The 11,222-nt window shown below is 39.3% G+C and overlaps 1 non-coding gene across 1 annotated transcript; it reads right to left on the reverse strand.

Annotated features, from left to right (window-relative positions):
• Positions 1–10,291: 10,291 nt before the first annotated feature.
• On the reverse strand, positions 10,292–10,395 carry LOC120084268 (small nucleolar RNA R71). The gene has a single exon (XR_005483633.1). It is a non-coding gene; the product is annotated as a small nucleolar RNA R71 (small nucleolar RNA).
• Positions 10,396–11,222: the final 827 nt, after the last annotated feature.

The raw sequence follows: 11,222 nt of genomic DNA on the forward strand, positions 1-11,222 counted from the left end.
AAATTGGAGAGTCAAGGTTGGGAATGGACCTAAGAAATCCTATCGATGTCTGAAGTTTGGGTTGTTTTGAATCCTATGTTACAACCCTTTAAGGGGATAGCTGTCGTTAAACGACTAGCAAGGGCCGCCTAAATCTAACTAGCAGGCACAACATAGGAATCTCACGGTCCAAACCAATGGAAGAGACCGTAGGACACGTTGTCACATATCTATCACCCACTTACTATGAACTACTTCCCCATTTACCTTGTTCATGACCCATACAAACACTTTCCAAATGAAGCAGTCGAGGTATAATCGACACGAAGCATTGCATGGACCTCACAGTGTGAACTTTTTAAGGACGTGAGAGTTGACAATATATCATATATTTGATTTTACAATGAACAAATTTACCTTATTCACCTTTATCTTTGACCCATAAAAGCACTTTCCAAATGGAGTAGTGGAGGTATACTCGACACGAAGCGTTGTATGGACCTCACGGTGTGAACTCTTTAGGGATGTGAGAATTAAAACCAACATATTGTATATGTTATTAATCTCCCACTGAAGCGTTCTAACAACATATCATATACGTTATTAAACTCCCACTAAAGTGTTCTACTTATTATTTGGTATATTTATACTCAGGTTTATTTCAGCTAAATAAACAACTCTAAGTCTATATGGTTTATCCAAGTATAATGCTTATAAATGGATTATCACCTACAATGTCTAGGTGATAAACTGTTTTATTACCTAACAGTGTTCACATACATTTATAAAACCAGTTAACGATGCTCAATTATTCGGTCATAATCTCGAGGTAGGAGGTGTCCTATAGACCGTCAACTTAAAAACCTCCAAACTTAGACAGGATTATATACTGATTGAGTTTGTAACCGTGATTTATAAGATAACGACCTATTTTAACTATTAAAATAAGTGTTTAACCTACGTGAGCATGCAACTTATCTTTATTATGGATTTTAATGTCTAATTCAATTTTATAACAACTTATAAAATTTGACATGCTTTGCATCCATAACTTCAACAAAGGCATTCAACATTTAATATAACACTTATATTAAACAAAAGAAACCCTAAACATGCATACTATATATTATAACTCTTTATAACATATATTCAATGCATATAACATGCTTCCTATGGTGGGATTTTAAATCTACATGGCATATAATATGCACATATATGTTTTAGTTTTTTTTTAAAAAAACATACACCATATGCATAAATATGTAAATTACACTAATATGGTTTAACTTTTGCATCCTAAGCAAGCAATAATAACTAAATTATTACAAAATAGGTATAAATCTACTCCAAAACCATTCTGGACCGCACGAACTAACCCGAACCAAACCTCCGAAGCTTCAAAAGATGTTGAACCAGACCAAACCGGGCTGAACAAGACCAGAAGAAGCCAAATCGGTCGAACCGGTCACCTCCCGTGTAAATCGGCCCACAGATGTGCGCCGTTCTTAGCTGGGATGAACATCGTTGTGACGTTGCATCCCAACATTGCAATGTTGTTCATCATTATGCCCGAAGCGTTGCAATGCTTGATGAACAGTGTCGCGATGCTGATGGGTAGAAGCTTCAGTCCAGAAATCTACAGCTCGACTAGGCTTGCTTCTCACTTCGATTACAACCTAATTTCAACTCTATTGACTCAAAATAAATTATAGACTCTAGAGCACACATATAAGCTCATCAAAGAAGAGCCAATTACAAATTTAACTTGGGAATCAAAGAGAAATCTAAAGTAAAATTGATAATGTTGGATTTTATGTCCTAAAACTCGTAGTTTGTAAATTAATAAATATATTCTGTTTTGTTTTTCGATAAATTTGTTATTGAAATTGTAATCTTGAATCCAATAAACTAAGGTCCTGAGGCTATTTAATGTAGTTTGAACTTTATGTAGTGACATAAAGGTGGATCAAGTTCAAATATATAGCAAAAATGGTCTATAATATATGAATAAGGTTGGACGCCTTATTCTGGGGACACTATGGATGCGGCCCACTTTGTATTAGTACAAACGATGTGATCCTGAATCGTTCATATAGAGATATGTGAGTGAGGACATCCTATGTAAAGAGTTTACATAAGACTGAACCATGAAATAGTCACTTTTTACGTTCTAAATATCGTTTTATGTATAAAACTGACTATTTCGTTAATTGATGACCTAGGTAACTTAATCTTAATCCTGAGCTAACTATGAACTCCTGTTCACTTAGAATTATCCTTAGATCTACATAGGTGAGGGCAGCTCAATATCGCTGGCCTAATAAGCCTCCCATTTCAGGGGTAAGATCGGGTGGATAGCTAGGAACATAGAGTGCAAAACGGAATTCACTCCTACCCGTTAGTACTGAATCCAGGTCTTGAACAAGGGGCCCCACCCTCTCCTTAGCCCGAGAAGGATTCGGTTTATAGGTTGGACCTTAAACCAATTGTTCATTAGAGGATCAGTGGAACTTAAGGAACAAGATGTGATCTTGGGAGTAAAACGGTTTTTATGACCCAGCCGAGATTACGAACAATCTGTGAAGGATTAACTTACTAATCATGGTTATATCAAATGGACACAAATATATCTATAGTGAGGGGAGTGCAACTATGGGACTTTAGTGGAATGACCCGTTAGTTAACGAATGTTGATTAGCTCCGTTTAAAGAGTTTAGCTAGCTAATCTCGGATCGTTGGAGCCCATGATCTATAGGTTCATTAGGTTCCCCTACTAGCTCATATGGAATAAACTTAGAACAGTATGATAGAATAATTCGAATTGTTCGAATTAGATAGATAGAGAGAAATCGACAAGTATATGTGATATAGTGGTCGGGTTTTTCAGCTTAGAAGTACAACTTTAATATTTAAATGTGATTTAAATATCAAGAATATGAATATGTTCATATTCGGAAGCTCGAAAATAATGGAAATGGTCAAAGTTGTAAAAAGTCAAAGAGTTGTTTTTTGACTTTGAAAAGTCAAACTTAGACCGACCTTATATTCAAATGTGATTTGAATTTCGAAAAAATGAATGCGGATTCATGATCGGGAGGTCAAAATTAGTCAACACAGATAAAATCATAAAAGTCAAAATGTTGACTTTTTGGTCAAAGTTTGTCTTTAACCAAATGACTATTTTGCCCTTTGACTATAGTTAGTGGGAAAGTCCAAACTTTTGTTGGATAATTCAACTAACAAATAGTGGGCTAGGTGTTGGCTTATAGTGGAGATATTAAGCCCACTAAGTGAGTGGATTCTAGGTGTTGGGTTTTTGTGAAGTTTTTTCATGCAATTGTTGCATGCCTTTTTCTATAAATTGGACTCTTCAATTTAGTTAAAAGACTTTTGCCATTTTGAAAATTAGTTTTTTTGATATTTGGACTGGAAAATTACAACTTTGTGAAAAACAAAGGAAACACCCAAACCTACTCAAAATTCAATTCCTTATTTTCATCTCTTTTCTTTCTCTCGGTTCTCTTCATCCACTGGGTCCCACAACTCAGTTCTGAGTCCAAAGGATAGTATGTCAACTCTAGTAGTGGTCCAAAAGAGTTTTGGTCGAGATTCAACGAGGAGAAGCGGCTTTTGGGAGCTTCAAAGGTAGCATCTCTACACTTTTAATTCACTGTTTTTCCTTCAATTGCATGCTATTTTCCTTTAATTTAGAAGCAATTAGAGTGTAATTAAATCTTATCTTAAAAAAAGGAAACTTCTAAGTGTTGAATAGATTTTTCTTGAGAAGTTTGAAGATAAGCCTTAATTAGTGAAATTTTGGCTAAGTGTAAAGTCAAAAGGAACCATGCGTTTGGTGTTAACGCATGAGATGAGGCTAAGTGTAGTATGAAGCCGAAGGCAACCATGCGTGAGCCTGTGAGGTTGAATGCATGTTGGCCGAAGTATTGGCAAGAGACATTGCCAAGAGTTTCTCATGCGTTGAGGCTACGTGAGCAAGAGCGAAGAGAGCGAGATGTTCGTGTAGCAAATGAGCGAAACTATGCGATGAGGTAGGCGATCGTGTAGCAAATCAGCGGTGAGGTAGGCGATCGTATAGCTATGAGGTAAGTGATCGTATAGCAAATGCGTGGAGCTCAGCGATGCGCTAGACGATCGTGAAGATGCGCGCGATGTTAAATGATGAAAAGTGATGCGCTAGACGATCGGGCTATACGATAGGCGGTAAGTACTACATGATCAATGTAAGCACTATACGATAAGTGTGGAAGCTAGGCGATAGCACTAAACGATAGCACGATACGATAGCATCAAGCGTTAAGCGATGCGCGAGTGTTAAACTATGGACTACATGATGATGCTATGCTATGGGTGTGGGCGCTAGACGATGGTCATGCTACACTAGACGATGAGTGAATGCGCTACACGATAGGCAAAATACTAAACAATGGGCGTTGGGCGATAGATGCAGACGCTGGGCGATGACACTAAGCGATGAGCGGATGCGTTGGGCGATAAGGCGTCAACGCTAAACAATGGAGGTAAACGATGGGTGTGGCAGTTAAGCGATAGGCCATGCACGAGATCGTTGAGAGCGAGATTGTTTACTAAATGATTGAACTACACGATGGGGCATTGGAGCTAAGCGATAGATGCAAGAACTAAGTGATGGAGCGGTGTTGAGGCCTGCATTATGCAAGGTTGGTGAGCTCATCCAGACAAATGTTGTACCGAGAGATGGATAGACTTGAGTTAGTAGGAGCTGGACGAATTAAGTTTCATGCAAAGGAAGTCTTATGCATGAGGAAGACAACTCAAGTAGGTGTGTGGCATGAGAGTAGGTGAATATCAAGGGAGTAGGCGGTGGCAAAACATGGTGCAAACACCCCAAAGTAAAAGGTGTCATTCGTTGGAGGCTTGGTAAAGATGATAAGGATCATTTCCTTTGGCCTATAAATACCACCACAAGATGTCTCTTCCATTCATAAGCTAAATCCTCTTCAAAGGACGTAAGGAAGAGTGTTAGAAAGTGGATTTGAAGGAGGCCATGCGTTGGGAGTAAGATCATGCATTGGTCATGAAGTTCCAAGAGGAGGAGATGTTGTCAGACAGTGAAGTCTGGAAGTAGCATCAACTTGGGACGAGGATTTCTCCCAGAATACTCGTGCGTTTGGAGTGATTCCAAAGCCACCTGAAAACTCTAAGAGTCTAGTTTTCAAGGCAGGTCTGCGGGAGAAGAATCTCCAAGGAATCAGGTTGGAGAGTGAAGAAATTACAGAAGGGTCAAGCTCTCGGGTAAGCTTGGGCCAGTCTTGATGTTTTGATGATTCCGGCCATACCACGAGAAATTATGAGCTAATATTTTAAGATATGCTTCTTGAGAAATGTTAGAGCATGTTTGTAGAAATAAGTATCTCGAGATAAGGCTTAGAACTATTGGTAATCTGAGCTTTAAGTTGAATCTGGATATTAGGGTTCAAAAGGGAGCCCGAGGTGATCAAGGAACTTTTAGAGAGAAAGGTTCCTAAACGACCAAGGTGAGTGACTTAATATTCAAAATGTTTTAGAGAAACCATGTTCTAAAGAAAGATCTTTCAAATAAAGACATGTTTTCTATGCATTATGCTTACATGTTTTTTAAAGAAAGTCATTGTATGACTAGTTTTACTTGAAATTCAATACCGAAGGACATTTGAGAAGGTATCCGAGTAGCTCGATACTGAAGGAAATTTTGAGAAGGTATCTGAGCAAAAGTACCTAAGGCATGACGGTACTTCTTTTTCATAAGGACCAGTTTTCTTGTTTTTAAGTCATTCACTGGGCTAGCAAGCTCACCCCATTTTCAAATGTTTTCCTTTCCCCCAGGTAGCGAAAGGTGAGGAGTTCCAAGGTGCTGCTAAGGTCAAGGTTTTCTACAAGCCACAGTCACACTTCCGGAGGGTTTTAAGAGTGGTTGTTGTAAACTTTGTAGTTAAGTCTTGGAGTTATATAAACATATCATAGTTGTAAAAAAGGGGCTTACTTAATCAGTTGTTGTATATCTTCTTGACTTAAAGTTTACTGAGTATAGTAAAGAGGTTCAGATGGGCAGTGGGTATCACAAAATGGTGGTATCTACAGTCCCTCACGCCTCTCCTCAGGCTCAGGAGGCAGACTCGGGGCGGGGTGTGATAGGTGAAACTCAGGATTCAAGTCAATTGAGTGAGGGAATGGAGAGGGTTTTTGAGAAAGAGAGAGTTTCAGCAGAATTTTTCAAATTCCAGAAATTTATCACCTTTAATATGAGAAAATTGAGCTTTTAATGTAGCAATTACATGCAAGCACTAAAGAATAATGCTTATTGACACTTCAAAATGAATAATCTTAATGACTAGTGATGACATGCAGAAATGCATGTCAGGCCTTTTACTTAGAATCATGAAGGTTGTTAGATAGAATATGCGTCAATCATGATAGAAATTCACGAGAAAATGAGCTTGTGTCAATAAGCATGTTGAATCTCAGCTAACCTATTATTTTGCGTTATTATGCATTCAATGTTCTATTTTTGTAGCTAAGGCAGTAAATGAACGCAAACGTAGAAACCAGACTACCACATAGACGACCGCATACAGAGAAACACTCCATCGCAAAGGCAAACACATCGATCAACGCATGGATGTTGCGGTAATCAACCGTATGCATCCATCGCATGGGAGTTATGCTTGACAAGCGATTGCAGTCATCATGTAGAGTTGCGGTATTAAGCGAATGTGGTCATTGAATGATTGCGGCTACGCGACAACTTATTCTAATGGGATAAACGCAAGGTTGGTGGAATGAACACATCAATGCATCTACCTCGAGAAAAACCAAAAGATGATGCTGAAATTTCACTACCATGCCGTTAGTGGCAGAGGTTCAGAAAGGACTAACGCGCCGAACGTCAGACTTAGAGCAGTCCAATTAATGCTGTCGGCGATCCAAGCTCTATAAATAGAAGCCGATGAGTAGAAATTTAAGTTATCCAAGGTTTTTGCCTGAGGTTTGCCTAGGGCGGATCCTTGCGATCCAGAAAAACACGTGAGAAGAAGTTTGAGAGTTCTTCACCTCCTTCATCCATTCCGAGTGACGACTGGAGCCTTTGACCGGAGCTAGATCTCGAGAGAGTCAGTTCCTCCACCCATGGCATCACCGGCAACCTTGATGCACATCCGCTGGAAGCAAGTCTTTGCTTCTAGCCGGTCATTTCATTTTCCTTTCTTTTCTTATATTGTATTGTATGAAATTTTGTGATTAAGGAATTAATACAACTTGTTTTCAATGCATTTCTCTGTCTCTTTTTACTCCATCTCCATCTTCTTTGCTTAGCATTTTTACTTTCATTGCAACACTTAGTGGGATTGCTTGGGTATCGCATACTTAATCATGTGGATTAGAGATATGAAGCATGTAGCAACCCACTGAGAGGTGTGCGTTGCACGAGTGTGTGAGTAATCTTATTTTCTTAGTGTGAAGTTGCTGCAACGCCTGTCTATAGGCTAACACATTGCTTGTTTATGAGTAAAGTTAGCAATAATCAACCGCCCGGGAGGGTAAGTGGTTGGTTGCATTAAGCAATGTATGCATTGTTCACTATAGATAAGATAATCTACATCAAGTAAGTTCATGCGTTTATCTTCTTTTATGTTATGCCCAACACCCCTTTAGAGTACTCGAGAGAGAGTCTAAAGAAAGAACCTAATGACTTGAGAGAGCTAGGTTAGAATCTAGACTCGAGAGAGCGAGATTAGATCGGCATAAGCAAGAGATAGGGACTTAGAGATAAGCTCTGTTTGTCAACACTGCATCGCATGCACCCTAAGAATAGGTATGATATTATGTGGTCGCCTTATTGTGTGTGTGTCACTTTGTCATCGCATAAATGAGAATAGAGGCTTATGTGTAGGTCCTATAGACTTATCGCATATATCGCATGCGTTCTAGAATTAGAAGCCGTAGCATTCGTACCGAGAGGTGGTTTACTATAGTATGTGTGTTGCATGATGATAACTTGTAGAAATACAAGTTATTGTGGCTCATAAATTGGAACAATTAGGGTCTTTAATGATAAAATCTCATCATTTTTAGAGAAAACGTATGGAATTACTCGAACATTATCAAACTCATGCAAAAGAATGTTTATTGCTAAAGTACTGGAGCACTAACACATGATATTGCAGGATCTCAACAAGAGGCTAACACATGATTAAGAAAAGTGTTGTAGGCAAAGTCTAACGCATGGGCATGCGTCAGAGGGATTCAACGCAAGGAAGATTCATTGATTCAAGCTGTTTATGTCAAATCACCACTTGCAAGCATGGGCACCTGCAGCGGGCGGCGTCTGAAAAGCATCTGAGTGTCAGGAGGCTGACCAGGGTTGGAATTTAATGCTGCCCATCATCAAGTTGGAGAAGACCAACGCCTATAAATAGAAGAAATCCCACCGAGTCAGAAGTTTGAAGTACTAAACTCTCAATTTTTAGTCTCAATTTTAGTTTAGTCTTAGTTTTAGATCTTTAGAGCTGTGCTGTGGCACCGAAAAGAACAAGAGGGAAGAGAACCACCATCATCGCCGATCAAGGAGCGGAGGAAGCCGAGCTCGAGAGAGACACTTCTTCCAAATTATTCCACAAGTGGTTGTACACAACTAGAATTGAGCCAAAGAGGATAAGAGATTGTACTCTGCGACGTGACTCATTTCATTTCATCTTACTTATTGCTTTCATCTTTTCATCTGATTAAGTATTGGTTTTGTAAAGACAATCGGTTTCTTTATAAATTCACATATTGATCTATCATACTTTGCCATTGTTTATTTCTTATTTATGTTGGATGCATCTATACTTCATGCAAAATTCATTTCGAACGCTTAAGCCAACTAAATCAATTGGTAAAAGCATCTTTAGCTTAAACTATTCGAGAGAATAAGTAAGCCAGCATCAAGTTAGAACGCCTAGTACATCTAGAGATAGACGCACTGGTGTTTTATTGCATCCTGTGTTTGACGCATACATCCTAGAGATGGGTATTGTATGATATTCGTATTGAGAAGTGTCGAATAGAGTCTAACGCATAAATGAGATAAACAAGTCATCTCATTCGCATCATATTCTTGTTCGTGTACATCCAACTTAGATCGACGCATATCACTTACATCAACCTCCATTTTCACACGACCCATCATTCTCTACTCTACCCTTTTGTATCTTCTTGCATACACACACAACACCTTAGTGTAAATAACTCATTTCTCCATACACTTAGGATATCCCTACAATAGTTACAACGTAAGGTCTGTGTTAGCTTTAATCTGAATCCCTAAGGTTGACCCTAGACTTACCAGGAACCTAAGTTGGATTTATACTTGGATCTGATTTAGGAAAACTTGAACATCAATAGAGGACTGTCATGTGTCCTGTTGCACATCACTAACGCATCAACGCGTTATCAATGCATCAAAGCATCAACGCACCAATGCACCAATGCACCAACGCACCAATGCATCAACGCACCAACGCATCATTCATATTTATACTTATTTTTCCGATTATTTTATACAATACACTCATAAGCTCGAATCACGAAATCAACGAACAAATTTTTGGTGCCGTTGCTGGGGAGTCAGCAAAAAAACTAACCAGAAATTTTGCTTGTATCTTTTGTAGGAACACTTCAGCTAAGGGAGTATTACGAGCTAAGCCGAAGCTTGTAAACGTTTATGAGCAGGGAGAGCACTCCTACGACCCCAAAGTTGAAAGGACCTTCTGACGAAGAAATCGATCTAATCGTCGTTGTAGGTTAAGGCAAAAATTGCTCAGACAACAAACCAGGCAATAACAAATGGCAGACGAACAAGCGAATCAAAACTTAGCTCAACAGCTAGCCCATGCTGCGCAAAATCCTATCATAATGGCAAACAGTAGTACGTGTCCCATGAGGGAGTATGCGTCTCCTGTATTGTATGATTTCTCACCAGGGATCATATATCCAACGCTAGATGGGACAAGATTTGAGATGAAATCTGTGGTGTTACAAATGCTCCAAATAGCTGGACAATTTGGGGGTGCTCGAGGAGAATACCCTCACGCCCACATGAAACGTTTCTTGGATACGTGCAACTCATTTGTGATTTTTGGAATCACCCAGAAGCTATCAGTCTATCTTCATTTCCATATTCTCTGCGTGACGACGCAAAGAAATGGGTAAGTTCTTTGGAGCCTGGTGAGATCACAACCTGGGAAAAGTTGGTGAGAAATTCATGCAGAAATACTTCCCACCCACCACCAACGCAAGGAGGCGGAGAGAGATCATGAACTTCGAGCAGGAAGAAACTGAAACCTTGAGCACCGCATGGGAGCATTTCAAAGGATTAGTCAAGAATTGCCCCAATCATGGATTACCGTTAACCATCAAGATGGAGACTTTTTATGGCGGATTAAATAGAGCATTTCAAATGGCAGCCGACGCAACTGCAGCTGGTGGTATCATGGACAAATCTTATATTGAAGCTAAGGAAATATTGGACCGCATTGCCAAGCATAATATGGAATGAGTGGATGACACTTACGACGCAAGAGCAGAAAGGAAGAGGCAATCTCAGAATGTGAATTCTATTGACTCTAATGCAATAGCCATGCTCTCTGCCCAAGTGGCTACTATGACAAACCTTTTGCAGAATATGTCACTAGGGAACACATCAAACCAGCAAAAGGTAAATCAGATAGAAACATTCATACAGCCTATGGTTAGCTGTGTGGGTGGTGCGTGGAAATTGGAAGTCAATTTTACTCGACAACCAAAGTCCCGTGGATGCATTATGTGATGCATGTTCCTAAAATATGCATTGATAGTCATGCATCGATGGTCATGCGTTGGAATGAAAATTGTGTTAACGAATGTATGCGATGACCATGCATCCTGCCACAAGTTTTCTTGCATTCACGACAAGTATAATATGAACTCAAGTTTCTCGGGTAATTTGAGGTCGAACACAGGGACTTGTAACTATATGTTTGTGGTGATTGTGCATGCAACGGTTGAATAAAAAAATAAAGGGGATGTTGCTAAGTTAATCTTACTCCTACTCATATCTATTAGACAATGCAATGAGAATATATGCCAAACCTTGACATGAAATAAACTATGGGAAAGTAGATAAAATGTGGAGATCTTTTCATTGCAAAACTTAAGAGTGATCGCAAGGGAAACCCTAGTCAACGCAATCC

This window comes from Benincasa hispida, chromosome 8, assembly GCF_027475165.1.
Source record: "Benincasa hispida cultivar pf3 chromosome 8, pf3_genome.v1.1, whole genome shotgun sequence".
NCBI lineage: Eukaryota > Viridiplantae > Streptophyta > Magnoliopsida > Cucurbitales > Cucurbitaceae > Benincasa > Benincasa hispida.